This window comes from Rattus norvegicus, chromosome 4, assembly GCF_021556685.1.
Source record: "Rattus norvegicus strain SHRSP/BbbUtx chromosome 4, alternate assembly SHRSP_T2T, whole genome shotgun sequence".
NCBI lineage: Eukaryota > Metazoa > Chordata > Mammalia > Rodentia > Muridae > Rattus > Rattus norvegicus.
The window spans coordinates 131517971-131538693 of record NC_141537.1 but is presented as its reverse complement, the minus strand read 5'-3'; the positions used below and the strand labels follow the sequence as shown (position 1 = coordinate 131538693).

At 43.7% G+C, this 20723-nt stretch overlaps 1 pseudogene; it reads left to right on the top strand.

The window, feature by feature from the left end:
- The first annotated feature begins 14896 nt into the window (after positions 1–14896).
- LOC134486822 (glyceraldehyde-3-phosphate dehydrogenase-like) lies at positions 14897–15888 on the top strand (annotated as a pseudogene).
- The last annotated feature ends 4835 nt before the right edge of the window (positions 15889–20723 follow it).

The window sequence follows — 20723 nt, the reverse complement described above, 5'->3', positions numbered from 1 at the left end:
AAACAAATCTAGCAGGGCTGGGAACATGGCTTAGCTTGTCAAGGGTTTCCCTCTCAGGCACGGGGACCTGAGTCCAAAACCTAGAACCCATGTAAAAGGTCAATGCTGCAGTAACCCCGCCGCTGCCGTGTGTGTCACCCCAGTGCTGGGGTCGAGGGTGAAGAACAGAGCCAGGCTGATGCCCGGACATACTCCGCCAGCTGGCCTAGACTAATCCACAAGCTCCAGGTTCAGTGTGAGACTTGTCCCAAAAAGTAAGGAAGGGAGCAGTAAAAGACATCCAATGTTGACCTGTAGCCTCTACATGCATGCCCACATGAACAGGTACATGCAACTTATCCCACAAAAGCTATTGTATATCCCTGCCACACAGAATATAAGGAAATGTCTGGATTAATCTGATTTCAGTTCTGTCAAAGAAAAATAATGTCTCAGTCAGGATTGTAGAAAGGTTCTAGGGCACATTCACCTTTAAAAGGGCCCAAGAGCCACACCTTATGTAATTCCTTGAGAGTCACACCTTATGTAATTCCACATTGGTGAACAAGTCTGGGACCTATGACTCGCTTCTAACCCACAGAACAGGTCAAAAGTCAGGGACCATCACTCCTGTGATTACATTGTGAAGACAGCGACTTACCACAAAGCGAGAGGTGCTGATGGGTGGAAGACACAGCTGCTGTCACATTCACACACCGCTACAAGGAAATGAATCTAGTGCTCTGCCTTCACTGGTGCAAAGTGTGCTCCATCAATTCTGCAAGATAACAGAGAACCAAAACCTATACTATTTCCCCCACCCCATACACATGTCCAAGACAAACTATAAGTATAACAACAATAATAACCAAGGATGACAACTATAATAATATCCTGAAATGAAATCATCAGTTGGTATTCTGGAATGCTGGGGTCATTATAAAGTAAAATAAGGTTTATTTAACAAAAGAACTGTCCTGTGAGCTAGTCTGTTAAGCGGGATGACAAAGAACACTGAAGGAAGGAAGCATATACATTCTCGATACGCTGGACAAAGAGATGATTTAAGTGTTTGGTGGGATGAATCAAAGTGGCGTATGATTTCTTCATGCTGAGAACAATGATACATGATTAAAATGCATAAATCATTTTAACAGTTTTTAAAAGGTTTTATTGACTCTTTGTGAGTTACATCACACACCCCAATCCCACTCAGCTCCCTGTCTCCTCATAGCCACCCTCCACCCTTGCAAACCACCCCCCAAAGAAAACAAAGCAGCTCATCCCCCGTACAGAAGGCACCACCTCTGAGCCCGTGCCACTTCACAGCAGAGGACTGGCAGGGTCAGCTGTCCCTTGCTTTCACCCTTAGGGCTGGCTCATCCTTACCCTGAAACCAGGACCAGTTCTATACCATGCTGCCCGGGGGGCAGGGGGTGCTCTCCTGAGTGCTGCCACTGCTGAGAGACGGGGCCAGCTCTCCAGAGTGCGGCAGCCCATGTAGGGCAGGGCCAGTTCTGCAAAGTCCTTGGACAACTACATGGTCCTAGGCAGCTTCCCACACCAGGAATGTCCCCATGGTCCCTAATGGTAATATAGGCACTGGACAGTGAAACCGACCCCTGCTGCTGCATAGGTACCAACTCGGACATGGCCCTCAGCGGCAGCACAGGCTGGGACTTCATGGTGGTCTTAGGCTGGCTACTCGAGGCAGGTTGTTCCTCTCCACTCTGTCTCCAGTTCCATCTCTCTTCATAATACTCCAACTGCTCCACTTTGTCTCCCATCTGTCCACCACACGCATTTCCATATTGTAGTGCAGGCTGGCCACACAGCTGACAGACCTCTGGGTTACCTCCTGGCATGGTAACAAGTCAGCCTCTAGGGGTCTCCAGTCTGCCCACCTTCTGTGTGGCATGGTTATAGGTGGGTCTCTGGGTGTCCTCTTCCTCCTGGGCCAAATGGCATGACAGCAGGTGTACCTCTATGTGTTTACAGCCTGCCTGTGCCATGTGGCGACAGGCAGATCTTTGGGTGTATTTCCCACCAGCACCACATGGCATGGTGATAGGCAGGTCTCTGTGTTCATTTTTAAAAGACTTATTAATGGCAGACTCACCGCAAGGATCATTCTGATGAACCAAGATGGCTGGACAATGACAAATGACTTTGAATTCTTGCACAACCACCTGCCAATCATCTGGTAGCGTTTCTTCATCCAGCCTTGGAGTCATACCAGCCGAGTACACGATCATGTGTACCATCTGCTCTAAAGTACTTATTACATATCTCCACGAGAAATGACTCTCCTATGGTGATCAATGACCTTCATGCCAATCCGTTGGTCCTGATCTCCTATCACCACTGTCTTCCATAGCCAGCTGTCTTCTCGTTCTTCTTTGGCTGTTTACTCTGGAATAGACTCTGATTCTTAACCAGAGATTTTGTTGGCCTTGGGATCTTCATGGTCAGTGTACTTACTCAAAAGAATCTGCTTCAACAGGAATCAAGTTCATCCATGTTGATTTCAATCTCATCTGGAGTGTCTAGGTTATCGTCGGAGAGACTAGAATCTCCACTTTGATCCAAAGAAAGGTCGACATTTGGGGCTGTGAGCTTGATTCTCCAAGGGTGACTGCCTTTGAGATCCAGAGAATCAGGAGGGTCAGGCCCTAGGACTCAGAATGCCCTCTTGGTAGGTAATACCCATTCCTACATCCCTCACCAGTGTTTTTCTGAGGTTGAGAGGCAGTTTGCTGGTGGTAGGGCCAGAAGGATGTGCAGTTCTGATTCTCCAGCATCTCCCTTCTGGATCCGTTAACATCAATTCAGATTCAGCTCCATTTTCTGGTCACGTGGTATAAGTTGTTTGTTTCTAGACTTTCATATTTAAATACTTCCTAACCATAGGTAACCAAAGTCACAAAAAGTAAAACTGGTGTTGTAGGGATTGATAAATTTAGCTTAGGGGCGGGTGTCTTTCCCAGACAAGAATCTGATGAGAACTCTGCCCGGGACTGCACAAAAGCAGAGAGTACAGCCATGAAAAAGAATGTATGCATCAATGGTTAAAGATGTTTAGGGCTCTAACACCTTGCCCTTTTGTATTGTCTCTGTCTCCATCTTTTGCATGAATTCATATCTTCATCCTTAGGTAGGTAGGCCCAGATGCTGGTTAACAAATAGAGAAATATTTGCATTCTAGGGAGGACCACACTAGGAAAGATTTTTCAAAAACAATTATGGAAATAGGTGAAGCTAAAAATTTTCTGCTAAGGTCTGAGATCACCAGGACTTTATACACCATTACCCCTCTGTTTCCAAAGGACTATGTCATTGAAACGGCTGTGTCTAGTACAAACAGGACTCCCCAGGGCACAGTGGACAACACCAAAGCCTTGAGTTCTGAATATACTTCACTAGAAACTGGGGTATGTGTCAGTCAGTATCTAGAGTTCTAGGTAAAGTAAGCTTCGTTACATTTAAAATCAAAATTCCCCAGCCAGCTGTGGTGGTGCACATCTGTAAGCACAGTACTTGGGAGACTGACACGGGAGAATCCATTATAAGATCAAGACTAGCCTGGACTACATGAGGACTTGGTGGCCAACCTGGGCTATATAGTTAGATTCTATTTCAAATACAAACAAGATCAAAAAATTTCCCAAATTGAATCTTCTCTTTTGCATATGCTGCCTGCTGATACTTGCTTCTAGGGCCAGATTCTAGGCAGTGCTAGGTTGAGTTGTAGATAAGACGTTTTAGGGAACCACAGTGGGAATAGTTCTCTAATCATTAGTTAGAACCCAGTGTCTCAGGAAACCAATAAAGTGTAATTCACTTTGGAACTGTGCTCTGCTCCTTGGAAAGGTCTAGTTAGCCAGGTCCTCAATGTTACAACAGCTGGTTCATTCCAAGTAACACAGAATAGCTTCCACACAGAGTATTTCCAAACACAAAACTTACCATGGGGCTTGATGTTATTTTGTGTACTCTTAAGAGAAATCATTCACTGACATCACATCTGTCTTTGTTAATGTGACCCTGGAGTGTGCTATGTCTGTGTGGCTGGTCAGAAAGCTCTGAGGCTGAAACCTTCCCAATACCTGACAGAATTACCACCACCTCTGCTTCAGGAACTCTGCCAGACCCGGAAGGAGAGGGACCTGTAGACACCAGTTTCCCAGTGGGTAGCACAGGGGTCTCACTGCCTCTTCTTGTTCCGCTCCCAGCACAGGAACTCACTGGCAGGCAAGGCCAACGCTCATCTCACCACCCCAGGGCATTATCAGGATCTAGACTTCCAGCAATTCTCACTGCTTCCTCTCCACACCCAGTGGACTTCCTGCAGTGCCCACAGACAGGGCAGGTGACAGCCAAAACTCCTTCCTGCTGCTGTCCCCATTGCCCAGGAGCCAGCCACAAATGCCCCCCATGCTGCCCGTGATGCCAGCTCCAGGAGGCACTGAAGTCTCCCCAGAGAGCTCCATCTCCATTAAGTTCCCGCAGCTGCCAGGCTGCTTGGCTGTCTCCCTTAGACTCAATACAATAAACACTTCACACATGACAGTCTTCACAAGCACACCAGCCACTTCCAGGCTGGAAGTTCTGTCACTCATTAGCGAGTTGGGGGAGTGAGGAACAAAGCACATTTTGATTAATTTTTCAAATTTTAGACCACTGAAAACACTGTGTTTTATCAAAATAATAATTTTTTAAAAAAAGACACTAAAAAGCCGTTTGTGGAAGGAATAAAATACCTGACAGAAATGACTTAAGGAAGGATTCACTTTGGCTCACTGTTCAAGGGGATACAGTCCAGCCCAGCAAGGAAGATGTGGCAGAGTGAACTTGGGACTCTGCTTGTTAAATCTTCTATGGGTCAAGAAGCAAAGGGAGATCCAGCAAAAGCTGGCACAGACAGGACAAAGCCTCCACCCATCAGCATGTTCAGTGACTCACCTCCTTCAGTTAGGTGCAGCTCTGAAAGTTCCCACAACCTCCCCATATACAGCACCCACCAGGGACCAAGCATTGAAACTCACGAAGCTGCCGAGAGCACTTTACATTCAAAGCACACCACTTTTACTTTATGAAGTTATGGTCATGATCAATAGCATGCACTGTGTACCTAGGATCCTCACCCAACAGTCTCACATCACACTGCAGATACAGGGAAGCTGCATAACTGGACCAGATGCAAATGCCTGGGACTCTGGCACAGGCTGACACTTGAGTTGCAGCTTCTACGACCTAATTCTGTAAGGCCCATCCATCTTACTCTAGAGACGATTGCTCATCCACACCCACTGCTGCTCTATTCATTATACTCAAAAACGGGAAACAGCCACCTTCATCAACTGAAGGATAGATAATGAAAATATGGCACACTTACACAATAAAATAGTATTCAGCTGTTAAAAAATGAAATTATGAAAGCGTCAAGCAAATGGATGGAGCAGGAAACAATCATCCTGAGTGAGGTAACCCAGACCCAGAGATAAACATTGCATGTTCTCCCTTATCCATGGATGTTGGCTCCTATACTTTACACAGATGTGCTTCATGTATAAGAGCTGAAGAGGGGGTTGGGGATTTAGCTCAGTGGTAGAGCGCTTGCCTAGCAAGCTCAAGGCCCTGGGTTCGGTCCCCAGCTCTAGAAAAAAAAAAAGAAAGAAAGAAAAAGAAAAAGAAAAAAAGTAAAAAGTCATATGCATTCTGACTGGTGTGAGGTGGAATCTCAGGATCTTTTTGCTTTGCATTTCCCTGATGACTAAGAATATTGAACACCTCTTTAGGTGCTTCTTGGTCATTTGAGATTCCTCGGGTGAGAATTCTTTGTTTAGCCCTGTACCACATTTTTAATAGGGTTATTTGGTTCTCTGGAGTTCTTTGTATATATTGGATATTAGCCCTATATCAGAGGTAGGGTTGGTAAAGATCTTTTTCCAATCTGTGGGTTATTGTTTTGTCCTATTGATAGTGTCCTTTGCCTTACAGAAGCTTTACAGTTTTATAAGGTCCGATTTGTGTATAGTTGGTCTTAGAGCCTGAGCCATTGGTGTTCTGTTCAGGAAATTTTCCCCTGGGTCAATGTGTTCTCTCTTTCCCACTCTCTCTTCTATTAGTTTCAGTGTATCTGTTTTTATGTGGAGGTCCTTGATTCACTTGGACAAGAGCTTTGTGCGAAGAGATAAGAATAGATCAATTTGCATTCTTCTACATGCCAACTGCCACTTGAACCAGCACTATTTGTTGAATATGCTGTCTTTTTTTCCACTGGATGGTTTGGGCTTCTTTATCAAAGATCAGGTGAACATAGATGTGTGGGTTTATTTCTAGATCTTCAATTCTATTCCATCGATCTACCTGCCTGTCTCTGTACCAATACCATGTATTTTTTTAATCACTATTGCCCTGGGGATGTGCCCATTGTGGGTGGGATTGCAAGCTGGTACAACCACTCTGGAAATCAGTCTAGTCTGGCGGTTCCTCAGAAAATTGGACATAGTACTACCTGAGGATCCAGCTATACCACTCCTGGGCAGATACCCAAAAGAGGCTCTAACATATAGCAAGGACAAATACTCCACTCTGTTCATAGCAGCCTTATTTATAATAGCCAGAATCTGGAAAGAACCCAGATGTCCCTCAACAGAGAAATGGATACAGAAAATTTGGTACATCTACACAATGGAGTACTACTCGGCTGTTAAAAACAGTGACTTCATAAAATTCGCAGGCAAATGGATGGAACTAGAAAATATCATCCTGAGTGAGGTAACTCAGTCACACACACACACACACACACACACACACACACACACACACACACACATGGTATGTACTCACTGATGAGTGGATATTAGCCAAAAAGCTCAGAATACCCACGATACAACTCATAAACCATATGAAGCCCAAGAAGAAGGAAAACCAAAGTGTAGATGCTTCAGTCCTACTTAGAAGGGGGAACAAAATAATCAAGGGAGGTAGAGGAAGCGAGGGGCTTGGGGGGGGGAGAGAAGGGGAAGGGAAAAGGGGGTCAGGATCAGGTGTGGAAGGAGATGGGGGAGAAATACAGAGAGTCAGAAAATTGAACAGAGGTATGCAGCAGTGGGGGATGAAGAACTGGGGGTAGCCACTACAAAGTCCCAGATGCCAGGAGTGCAAGAGGTTCCCAGGACCCAACAGGGATGGCATTAGCTTAACTACTCAACAAAGGGGAGAGAGAACCTATAGAGACCATATCCAGGGGTTAGGCACTCTTCCTAGTTGGAAGATGGGGCCATCCACCTCAAAAATATCAATCCAGAATTGCTCCTGTTTAAAGAAAATACAGAGACAAAGAGTGAAGCAGAGACTGACGGAAATGTCATCCAGGGACTGCCCCACCTACGGATCCATCCCATCTGCAGCCACTAAACCCAGACACTATTGCTGATGCCAAGAAGTGCTTGCTGACCGGAGCCTGGTATAGCTGTCCCTGAGAGGCTCTGCCAGAGTCTGACAAATTCAGATGTGGATGCTCACAGTCAACCATCAGACTGAGCATGGAAACCCCAGTGGAGGGATTAGGGGAAGGACTAAAGGAGCTGAAGGTTTTTGCAACCCCATAGGGAGAACAATATTAACCAACCAGACTCCCAGAGCTCCCAGGGACTAAACCATCAACCAAAGAGTACACATGGAGAGACCCACGGCTCCAGCTGCATATGTAGTAGAGGATGACCTTGTTGGGCATCACTGGGAGGGGAAGTCCTTGGTCCTGGGGAGGCCCGATGCTCTGGTGTAGGGGAATGCTAGGGCAGGGAGGCAGGAGTGGGTGGGTGAGTCAGGGAGAACCCTCATAGAAGCAAGGAAAGCGACCATGGTATAGTGGGTTAGCAGAGGGAAAATTGGGAAGGGGTATAACATTTGAAATGTAAATGAATAAAATAACCAATAAAAAAAACTCATATGCAAACCTACTACTGTAGAAGATTTCTAAAATATTTACACATATAAAAGGAATTTAAATGGAGTCACCATAAAATGGGGAGACAATGCCCCAAGTAGACAAGTTTGGGAAGGTTTTCTGTAACAAAGAAAACCTCATAGGTTTCCTCAACAACACTACCAAGTCCTTACAAATAGAAACCACCTTTTTCTCCCTACTGACTTTTTCTCCAGATGTCTGACACACTTCTAAGCACAGAAAGGCTCTTTATAAAAGATGTAGGCTTGTTCCACGGCAGTAATAATTGCTGATACTTCAAAATCTAGTATTGATATTTCTTATATTTTTTAAATATGTATTTGATTTTATCTTATGTGTATGTATATATACCTGAGTTTATGAATGCACACCACATTAGTGCAAGAGCCCCTAGGGGTCATCGAAGGAATTGGATCTTCTGGAACTGTAGTTACATATGGTTATGAGTCACAATATGAGTACTAGGCTACCTGGCCAGTCTCCTGTCTCCACCTCCCGTCTTGCCATTGTTGGGATCACAAGAATGGGAACCTGAGTTTAATCCCCAGAACCCATGTACAAAAGGCAGTTGGTAAATGAAGTGCTGAGTAAGTGAAGAGAGGCAGATCTGGGGCACACTGGCCAGCTGGCCTAGACTGCTTGCCAAGTTCCAGGCCAGTGTGAAACCCTAAATTCAAAGAATGGGGGTGGGGCTAGGGAGATGACTCATTGTTCAAATGCTTGCATAGAAGCAAATGGACTACAATTAGGATCCCCAGAGCCACATAAAAGCAAGGTAGACATGGAGGCCACCTCTAATTCTAGCATTCCAGAGGTAGAGACACAGGATCCCTGAGCCATGCTAACTAGTGAGGGACTAGCTGGATCTCCAGGCTTTAGGTTCAGTAAGAGACCCTGACTCGATAATAAAGTAGAGAGTGATTAAGGAAGATATTCAACCTCAACTTTGGCCCTCCACATGCAAGTGCACACATTTGCACATGAACCTGCACACACCTCCATGACTATACACATACAAACACACACACACACACACTCATATACACAAATAAAATAAAAAGGTAGATGACATCTACCATACACACACACACACACACACACACACACACACACACACACAGAGAGAGACATACAGAAAGAGAGAGGGAGAGACAGAGAGACAGAGAGACAGAGAGAGACACAGAGAGAGACAGAGAGAGAGACAGAGAGAGAGAATTTGACACTGTATTATATCATTGTACATAAAGACTTGAAAGACGGGTAAGAGAGTAATGCATGATACCAAAAACCCAATTAAGAGGCCATCTGCCTCCCCAGAAGTCCCACTATTCCCTTTATCTTGTTGCCACTTTGAGATATGACTTTTAATATCCCCTCCCTAGGGCCTGAATCTTTTTTTTCTCACTGTGTGGCTAATCCTCTCCCACTTCATGAAGTCAATACAATTACAATCTGCCATGCAGTAGGTCTTACATAATGCAATCTGTCTTGTGTGACTCATCCACAGGTCAGAGCTGTCTATTATGTGTGGCTTGCATGTTTCCCAATCAAGATTCATTTTCATTGTTACTGTGTGTGTATATGTGCATATGCATGTATGCATGTGCATGCAGAGGCCAGAGACCAACTACTGTTGAATGTTGTCATTCTTCAGGCAATGACACATTGCTTTTTACATCAGGGTATCTCATTGGCTTACCAATTAGATTAAGCTGACTGTCCAGAGAACTCTAGGAATCTACGTGCCTCTACCTTCCCAGTGCTGGGAATCCAAAAACATGTCACTGTGCTTGATTTTTAAAATGTATACTGGGATCAAGCTCAGGTCCTCATGATTGTGTGACAAGTGTTAACGACTGTGCCATCTCTCCTGCCCTGTAGTTGAGAATATTTTTAAGAAGGTTTGGCTGTGACATAGGCATCTGTCTGCTCACTTAGTGCTGTTTCTACAGCAATCATGACCACCTCTCAACTACATGGACCTCAGCACCAAAACCACAATGCTCACGTGGGCCTGGACACCTGGAAGTCTCCCTTCGGCAAAGTCTAGGAAACTGAGAAGGTGACCATTGATACTGGCCAAGCACCACATTGACTATGCTTATTTGTATCAGAATGAGAAAAATGTTTGTACTGGCTGGTTTTGTGTGTCAACTTGACACACGCTGGAGTTATCACAGAGAAAGGAACCTCCCTCCAGGGAATGCCTCTATGAGATCCAGCTGTAAGGCATTTTCTCAATTAGTGGTCAAGGGTGGGAGGGCCCATTGTGAATGGTGCCATCCCTGGACTGATAGTCTTGGGTTATATAAGAAAGCAAGCTGAGCAAGCCAGGGGAAGCAAGCCAGTAAGTAACATCCTTCCATGGCTTCTGCAACAGCTCCTGCTTCCTGACCTGCTTGAGTTCTAGTCCTGACTTCCTTTGGTGATGAACAGCAATGTAGAAGTGTAAGCAGAATAAACCCTTTTCTCACAACTTGCTTCTTGGTTATAATGTTGGTTTTGTGCAGAAAAACAAACCCTGACTAAGACAAAGTAGGAGAAGCCCTTCAAGAGAAAATCCAGAAGAAGGCTGTGAAGCAGTAGGACCTCTTGAATGTCTGCAAGCTGTGTTCCACATGCTTTGAGAGAAAAGTGCTGAAAGAAACTTCATGCATCCCAGACTGAACTATCTGGACCTCTGGCTTATTCACTGGCCATAGGGACATTAGCAGGGAAAGTGTTACTCCACAAAGACAATGAAGGCAATGCTTTCACCACTAAAACAATGTCCTTAAATTCCTAGAAGGTCATGGAAGCACTGATGAGTTGGAGGCAACTGTGTGTCTGCAAACACTTCTGGATTGAGAGGCTGTTGAACAAGCAGGGACTGAAATATAAAGCAGTGGCTAGTCAGGTCAGGTGCCACCCATACCCTACCCAGGACAAACTGATTCAGGACTATTGCTCTAAGGGCATCAGCATCATGGTCTATAGCCCTCCTGACTCTCTGGATAGTCTTTGAGCCTAGCCAGAAAGGGCTTTGCTATTACAGGATCTCAGGATTACATAGATCGCTGTAAAGCACCAGAAAACCTCAGGTCAGGTTCTGACTTAGAGGACCCCCGAGTCTATGATATTAGGATGCATACACGAAAACCTTCAAGTCTTGGACCTCTAGTTGAGTGATGAGAACACACCACCATCCTTGGCTTCTGCAGACACTGGAGGGTATATCCTGCCTGAGAAGGTGATTGTGGAAGAATAGCCCCACAATGTAAGATACTGAAGTCAGATCATCTGATAGGGCTGTTTGGTAGATTCCCTCTTCTCTGGCTCACTTCTCCTGAGTCCTATTTCAGCCAAGTCTACCTGACGTCCTTTAGTGCCCATCTTATTGTAGACCCAAATCAGGAAATGCTGTACCTAAGTCTTGTTCAAATAGGAGCAGACTGTCCCAGGAAAATGTGACTCAAAAGGACATGGTGATTGCTTTCATTAGTTGGATTTGACCAAACATTTGACCAAAGCATTTGAACATTTGTCAAACACACTTAGGACATGCAGATAAAATAATAAAAGTAACAACACACACACACACACACACAGGTAGATAGGTAGATAAGTAGGTAGGCAGGCAAGTAAGTAGGTAGATTAAAAGATATAGCTGAATTGTAAGTCCCTTTCATGATGCCTAAGTACTTCTGCCTTCATGAGACCTTCCTCAATAAATATAAAAATCACATTTAGTCATTTTTGGAATATTAAGAAAAACACACCTAGGCTGGGTTATATTGTTTTGTAATCTAATATCTAAGAAATTGTATTGGACAGGATCTTAAACAGATACTAGGGAATGGGCTCTGTGTCCCCTGTGCCCATTGAACAATTCTACCCTGTACCCTTAGCAACTAATCTAAGGCCAATTGGAATCATCACAGTCCTAAAGCTTAAGGTTTGCAACTCACCTTCCTCTGTCTCTTATGCTGTGCCCATTTACCCAGAAGTTTCTCTTGCTTCATATAGCAAACTGGAGCTCCCATGTCTTCTAGCTGAGTGGAAGGTCACTCTTGCTGCAGTGTCTCAGACATAAAAAAGAGAAAGTATTGATGTTGATCTCACCAAGCTGAGAGCTTAGAAAAGGTTGATAAGAGAGCCTAGCACAGAGATGGTCCCAGGAAAAGCATAACAGAAATGGCGCCCAATCCTGGGTCAGGCATTTGTTTGTTTGTTTGTTTACCTACAGTTGTGACCAAATACCTGGTGGAAAGACCTTAAAGAGATAGATCCCTGCTTTAGCTCCAGGTTTTGGGGCTAAGGTTCATCATGGAGGAAAGTAGAGGCAACAGGGGAGTTCCACCCATGCAGCTGATGCTTCTCACATTGGCTGTTTAGGAAGCTGAGAGCTAGATAGAAATGTTAACAGGGCTCTGACCCTTACAAGTTAGCCAGCAGCTCTCCACCTCTGTCAGCCAGGCCCTACAACCTCCTGTCATTTCCTAGAGACTTAGGTGGTAGCTAATTCCTTCCAACATCATAAAGTCAATACAATTACAAACACATGGGGCTTGAACTGTACAGGCCAAACCACACAGCACAAGGGAGGCCTGGCCTGGAATAGGCTATATGGGCTGCAGGGTCAGGCCACTCATGAAGGTCTTGTGTTAGGTGTTTTGTCTCAGCAACTCAAAGTCTGATGTCATAACGCAAGTAGTTATTGAAGCAGCAAAATGAAATAGAAGGCTTATTGATGACCACAGAGGTAGGAAGAACATATTCATCAGGACAGAAACAGTAAGTTTTGTACTTCTTTTTTTTTCCAGAGCTGAGGACCGAACCCAGGGCCTTGTGCTTGCTAGGCAAGCGCTCTACCACTGAGCTAAATCCCCAACCCAGTTTTGTACTTCTGAGGAATCATTTTGAGGCTATCTGATCAATTTCAACAGAAATCAACTTGATAGGCCCAGAAGTACATGAAAGGCTAACACATGTTTTCACTTAAGCATTTCTTTGGGGTTGCAGAGGACTCAATTTGGTTTCAAGCACCCTCGTTGGGATGCTCATAACTGCCTGTAGCCCCCACTGTCCGCATAAGTTTCCCTGTTCCTGGTGGAACTCAGAGCTTTGAAGCACAGTTGTACAAACTGAGCACTGTGGTTTTGGGGAGGAACTATCTATTATTTATCTTGTGAATGGTTTCAAATGTAAGTGATCTCTAACTCCCAGAAGGTGCAAAGAGCCCAGCCTACCTAGTTGCAAAAGATTGACCTGACATTGACGTGGATGTACATGCTTGCCTCTCATGCCTTTTATATTCATTGATCATAACTTGTGCTCTCCCTCACCTCTCTCTCTCTCTCTCTCTCTCTCTCTCTCTCTCTCTCTCTCTCTCTCTCTCTCTCTCTCTGTCTCTGTCTCTTCCTCGTACATCTTTCACGTGGCTTTCCACCACAGCCCTCTCAGACTACTCTGGTCACTATGCTCATATCCTATAGCGCTGCTGCCCAAACCAGCATAAATAACCTCTCTGCACTTTAGTTTAAACTGACGTGGTACTGGGTCCCACACAGCGCCAGTGTGTGATTCAGAGATGTCTAATTCAAATTTGGAAACTGAGACAGACTAAATGGAAGCCTACTCCTACCGGTGAATGAAAATGTTCCTGTCAGAAACCTAACCAAATGACCTGCTTCTCAAGGGTGAATTGCCTATAATGTTCAATTAGCTACTCTTCCTATGGCATGAAGAGTTTGAATTTGATCCTTTGAAGATACTTGTGGCTCTAACATTTGAGAATGGTTGTCATAATGAAAAATAATATATACTTATTAAAATATTCTTAAAACTCAAAAAGTTCAGTAAATACATTTTAGTAAACCTGTTGCCTGGGAAGAATTCATGATAGCATTTAAATAAATATGTACCTAAACTCTGCTATTACTTGTTTATTTGTTTGACACTGGATCTTGCTATGTAAGACAGGCTAGCCCAAACTCTTGATCCTCCTGCCTCAGCATCCGTAGTGTGGGGATTAGATGTGTGCACTACCACACTAGACTTCTGACTCATATTTGTTTACATAATATATATGTCAGGGCATAAATGGACTAAATGTAACTAATATTATAATTTTCCTATTAATACATATATCCCCAGAATATTTTTCATTATTCTGTGGCATTCAATTTGTGGTATCAGTAGACTCCAATTTACAATTTAATTCCAAATAATATCCTTTAAATATTCAATCTTGCAAGTAATAAATTATATCAATATCATTATGTATAATATGTGAAAGTCATTATATACTTTGTGTTTATATGTTTACTATACATTATGATAATATATATTGTATACAGTATGTTTAGTATACATTATGATAATATGTAGGCTATATTATAATGGCTGCATTGTGCTTTATAACAGTGAAAAACTTAAATAAGGTGACCTTAAGCTCATATAATACATGAAGATAATATATATTTTTAATATCTATTTTCTTATACTTTCCTTATGATTAGATTCTAAAAGTAGGATTCCTGGATCAATAGCCTTACATTCTCTATTCTATGGATCTTTCAATAGATCTTTCTGAGGATGACTGACCTTCTTAGTAACATGCTTCCCAATGAGCAGCCCAACCACACAGTAAGCAGGACCCATGCTTTGATAACAAAGGAAAGTATGTGAAACAAAGCTCTCTTTGGAGAGCTAGAAAACTTGTGAATTGTCAGGTTATAGGCCTCCAAAAGAAGAGAAGAAAATGCAAGTAAAGATTAAAAATTAGACAGCAAGTGATCATACTTAAATCTATTTTAAAGAACAACACTGACAAGTTTGTTTAACTAGAACACAATAGGGCTCATCTTTGGCCGTATTGGGCGCCTGGTTACCAGGGCTGCCTTCTCTTCTGACAAAGTGCAGATTGTTGCCATCAATGACCCCTTCATTGACCTCAACTACATGGTCTACATATTCCAGTATGACTCTACCCATGGCAAGTTCAACGGCACAGTCAAGGCTGAGGATGGGAAGCTTGTCATCAACGGGAAGCCCATCACCATCTTCCAGAAGCGAGATCCCACTAACATCAAATGGGTGACGCTGGTGCTGAGTATGTTGTGGAGTCTACTGGCGTCTTCACCACCATGGAGAAGGCTGGGGCTCACCTGAAGGGTGGGGCCAAAAGGGTCATCATCTCCGCCCCTTCCGCTGATACCCCCATGTTTGTGATGGGTGTGAACCACGAGAAATATGACAACTCCCTCAAAATTGTCAGCAATGCATCCTGCACCACCAACTGCTTAGCCCCCCTGGCCAAGGTCATCCATGACAACTTTGGCATCGTGGAAGGGCTCATGACCACAGTCCATGCCATCACTGCTACTCAGAAGACTGTGGATGGCCCTCTGGAAAGCTGTGGTGTGATGGCCGTGGGGTAGCCCAGAACATCATCCCTGCATCCACTGGTGCTGCCAAGGCTGTGGGCAAGGTCATCCCAGAGCTGAACGGGAAGCTCACTGGAATGGCCTTCCGTGTTCCTACCCTCAATGTATCCATTATGGATCTGACATGCCGCCTGGAGAAACCTGCCAAGTCTGATGACATCAAGAAGGTGGTGAAGCAGGCATCTGAGGGTGCACTAAAGGGCATCCTGGGCTACACTGAGGACCAGGTTGTCTCCTGTGACTTCAACAGCAACTCCCACTCTTCCACCTTTGATGCTGGGGATGGCATTGCTCTCAATGACAACTTCGTAAAGCTCATTTCCTGGTATGGCAATGAATACGGCTATAGCAACAGCGTGGTGGACCTCATGGCCTACATGGCCTCCAAGGAGTAAGAAACCCTGGACCACCCAGCCCAGCAAGGATACTGAGAGCAAGAGAGGCCCCCAGTTGCTGAGGAGTCCCCATCCCAACTCAGCCCCCAACACTGAACATCTCCCTCACAATTCCATCCCAGACCCCATAATAACAGGAGGGGCCTAGGGAGCCCTCCCTTCTCTCTTGAATACCATCAATAAAGTTCGCTGCACCCCCCAAAAAAAGATAAACTTTTTTTGAAATGTCTTTCATAAGGACATTAGTTCATTTACCCAAAGGCCCTACCTACCTCTTAGGACCACCACAGCAGGAATTAAACAATGACATGAATTCTGGAGGGAAGATTACCTTCCAGTCATGGCAGAGAGAATTAGAGAAAGCTCTCTATTACTGATAGGTGCTTCATAAATGATCTTATTCCTCTCATGGATCATCTTCCAATGCTCCATCCCGACCCCTGGAGAGGAAGTTAAATCCAAAGTCCAGCCACACTCCAGGAATGGCCTTGTGTAGCAAATATTTGGTTTTGGATACACAAAGTTAAAGGTAAACTAAACATGGAAATTTTCCTTCTTCCAAGTGTCTCTCCCTGCTGCTTAACCCTCCAGAAGCAAGCTGTTAGCCATACATGAAAGCCAGACCCTCACAGTCTATTAAGTAGGTTACCTAGGTTCCGTCAGGTCCTTGACAATTCTTTTGTCTCTAAACATCTTTCTTTCTTTTTCCTCTTGACTCTGTCTACACTCACTCACACACACACACACACACACACACACACACACACACACACACACACACACACAGAGCATCTCCTTCATCACCACCTCTACCACTGCCACCACCACCACCATCATCATCTTTCCAAGCATCTTAAAAACAGGAGAAAAATAATACCACATGAATCTTAAGACAAGGAGGACTTTAGTAACCTTGGTGTTAAATAGCAGACTGAATCCTTCAAGCTGTTAACTACCTTTTGGAAAGCTTGGAATCTTTCGGAACATTTGTACTGGGAACATTCTGGATAAACAAAACCTTGGACTTTAGAGCCAATGAACCTAGGCCTAAATGTTGCACCCCTTGTATGGGGAACTCAGGTGAGTCACTTATTCTTTTTCTGAACTTCATTTTCTCCTTGTACACATAAGACTGGCCTTCAGGAAGGAGAGGAAGACCACTCAACAAGAGCAGGTGTTGTCAGTTCCAAAGATCTACAGGAACAAAACCCTTAGAGTGTGGCAGCTTTTCTTACTCTTAAGCTGCTGTAACCCAGTTGCTGTACCATGACTCTTTGAAGCAAATCCAGAAATGGTTACTGTCTTAGTTAGGGTTTACTGCTGTGAACAGACGCCATGACCAGTACAAGTCTTATAAAAGACAACATTTAATTGGGGTTGGCTTACAGGTTCAGAGGTTCAGGCCGTCAGGAGCGTGGCAGAGTCTGGGCAAGCATGGTGCAGGCAGAGCTGAGAGTTCTACATCTTCATCTGAAGGGGGCCTAGCAGAATACTGACTTCCAGACAGTTAGGACTAGGGTCTTAAAGCCCGTGCCCACAGTGACACACATACTCCAACAAGGCTATACCCATTCCAACAAGGCTACACCTCCTAATAGTGACATTCCCTGGGTTAAATACACAAACCTTTACAGTTACTCCCAAAATATTTGTGCCACTATTGTACCCATGGACATACCTTGCAAGATCAGTCCTTATCTTAGCTCACTAGGTTCACAGCTGGGTGAGATTTTGATAACCTTGCCCCTTAGTAGTATGTGTAGAACTTTCCAGCACTATGAAAGCTGGCCAGTAGGAATGAAGCTGCCACAATAGTACCAGCTCGATTTCTCCATACCCTAAGACTCAAGAGTGATGTCTTCAGCAACCAGACCTTATTGTCATATTCTAGAGGGAAAGCTGGAACAGTGGCAATAGTATGTAATGTTTGGGGGTGTCTATGAAATCTGACTGACCAACAAATGAAAAAGAGACACCTAATCTTAGCATTTTTGTTTAATATTCTATGTGTTAGGGAGAGACATCCACCCTAATAGGGTAATTTCATACACACACACAACATATGTATGTTGTATATATACATATATACATACACATAGCATATATATGATGTATATATGCCTATGCATATATACATGTATTATACATATATACAACATGCATGTATAGCTGTGTATATACACATATACACATATACACATATATACATATATGCATACATATACACATACACACATGTACATGTACATATACATGTTGTATATATGTAGTGTATGTGAGTGTGTGTGTGTGCTTTAGGAAGCTTCTGAAATAGTAGGTTTCTATATGGCTTTTCAAAAGTCTTTAGTGTTGGTCTCCCTTCCTACACTACTTCCTCCAGTTTTCCCTCCCATCCTCCACTGCAGTTACCCTCTGTGATGGTTTGTGTATGTTTAACCCAAGGAGGAGCACTTTTAGAAGGTGTGGCCTTGTTGGAGTAGGTGTGTCACTGAGGGTGTGGGCTTTAAGACCTTCTTCCTAGCTACCTGGAAGTGAGTATTCTATCAGCAGCCTTCTGATGAAGATGTTGAATTCTCAGCTCTGTCTGCACCATGTATGTCTGGATGCTGCTATGCTCCTGCCTTGATGATACTGGGCTGAACCTCTGAACCTGTAAGCCAGCCCCAATTAAATGTTGTCCTTAAAAGAGTTGCCTTGGTCATGGTGTCTATTCACAGCAGTAAAACCCTAACTAAGACAACCTCTGTTCCCCATTATTCCTTTTCCCCTTCAAACTATAATCTGTGTTCTACTGTCCATCCTCTAATACACCCCCACTTCTCATGGACCCTTCTAGTTTCCAGACTTTGACAAGTGCTGCAACTTAAACATGCTATCTAGGGATTCAAAGTTAGGCTCTACGTATGAAAGAAAATGTGTGGTGTTTGTTTTTCTGGGTCTAAGTTACCGCATTCAGAATCATTATTCCCAGTTTACTCACAAATTTCATAATTTTATTCTTCTTAATAGCTGAATAATATTCCATTGTGTAAGCATACAACATTCTCATTATCCTTTCATCAGTTGGTGCACATCTGAGCTGTTTCCATTTTCTGACTGTTATGAATAGAGCAGCAATGAACATAAATGAACAAGGCATCTCTACAGTAGGAGATACAGTCCTCTGGGGTTTGTCCAGGAATGGTATAACTGAGACAGGTTTTGTTTCTTTCTTTCTTTCATTATGTTTTTTTTTTCTTACATAGTTTTTACCTGTGTGAGTTTATGTGAGCCACATATGTGAAAATGTTCAAAGAGGCCTGGAGGGGGTATTGGATCTCTTGGAACCAGAGTTATAGGCAGTTGTGAGCTGTCACGTAGCTGCTGGGAACCAAACAAATGCTCTCAACTGTTAAACCATCTCCCCAGTCTTGCTGGGAAATGGCATTAAATTGCCTCTGAAGTGCCTGTCTTTAACCCCACAATCAGAGAATTGTGTTTTGGAAGTAGATGACAAATAGTCCAGAAACTCACAACTGATCCATGTGCAATCAGAGACTGTGGCACGCTCAGCTCTAAATGGGACAGCTGTGACATAGTTCCTTCCTCCAAGGGTCAGGAACCGCTGCAGAAGAGGAGGCAGAAAGACCGTAAAAGCTAGAGGTTGTAAAGAACTGCCACGAAACAGGGTTCTTCAGCCATAACAAGGCTACTATGCATATGATGTCACAGTGATGGTTTTAGCTGTGTACACAAGACCTGTACAAGATCAAGTCAGTCAAAATGCCATCATTAACAAGGGAGAGGCTCATGAAGTCCCACCTCTGGCTAAAGATTGGCAATTAATGGCTTTTGGGGTAGAGTGGGTGTCAGTGTTTTTAGGAATGTGACTTCTAATAGGGTGCCGTGCTCTAGGGGATAGTCCTGCACCCATGGTAGGTTTAAAAAAAGAATGGAATATGAGGGGGGAAAGTTGGGAGATGGAGGACAGTGCAGATTTGATCAAAACACATTATAAACACACACACACACACACACACACAAAACTCTCAAACAATAATTTTTAAAAATCTTTAAATGGACAGTTTTCTTAGCCTTTAGCCACTGTTTTCTTAGCTTTCAGCAGATACTTTGATTAAAATATAAGGCTTTAAGGATAAAGAAGATATCCTTTAGCTGGTAAAGTGCTTGCAATTTCAACTGCAAAGACTTGAGTTTGAGCCCCAGAACCCATGTGCAAAAGCCAGGTATGGTGGCACTGATTGGTAATCCTAGGACTGGTGACACAGAGATAGCCAGATCTGTGGGGCTCACTGACCAGCCAGCCCAGCCTACTTGGCAAGCTCCAGGCGCAAGCTCCAGGCCAATGACAGACCCTGAACAAAACAAAACTCAATGAAACAAAAAGTGGATAGTACTTGAGGAGAGAGAGATTCAAGATTATCCTTTGTTCTGCTGATTTTCACGTGCTTGTGCACACACACGAATATGCACATATGTCAACTTGTACACATATGTCATTAAAATGTGAAACCTCAAGATCAGGAAGTCCTGGATTTAAATACCACCTCTGCCATTAAGTATAGTAGCAACCACATAGTAAAGATTCAGTAGAGTCCTGACGACAACGACAACAAGGAGGAGGAGGAAGAGGAGGAAGAGGAGGAAGAAGAAGAGGAGGAAGAGGAGGAGGAGGAAGAGGAGGAAGAGGAGGAGGAGGAACAGGGATGAGCAGTATGACAATACCTTCTCTGCTGTTTTCATAAAATAACCACAATTTTTTTATTATTTCTAGCATATTTATTACAGACAAGGACTTGGAAGCAGGGATAATATTTGTATTACCTTCTATCCAAGTACTTAACAACTAGTGGATTTGTTTCATAAATTTTACTGAGTGAAAGAGTTGATAAACAGATGATTTGATAATAGAAAGAGAAATGACTTTACGTGCCCACAACTCTGGCT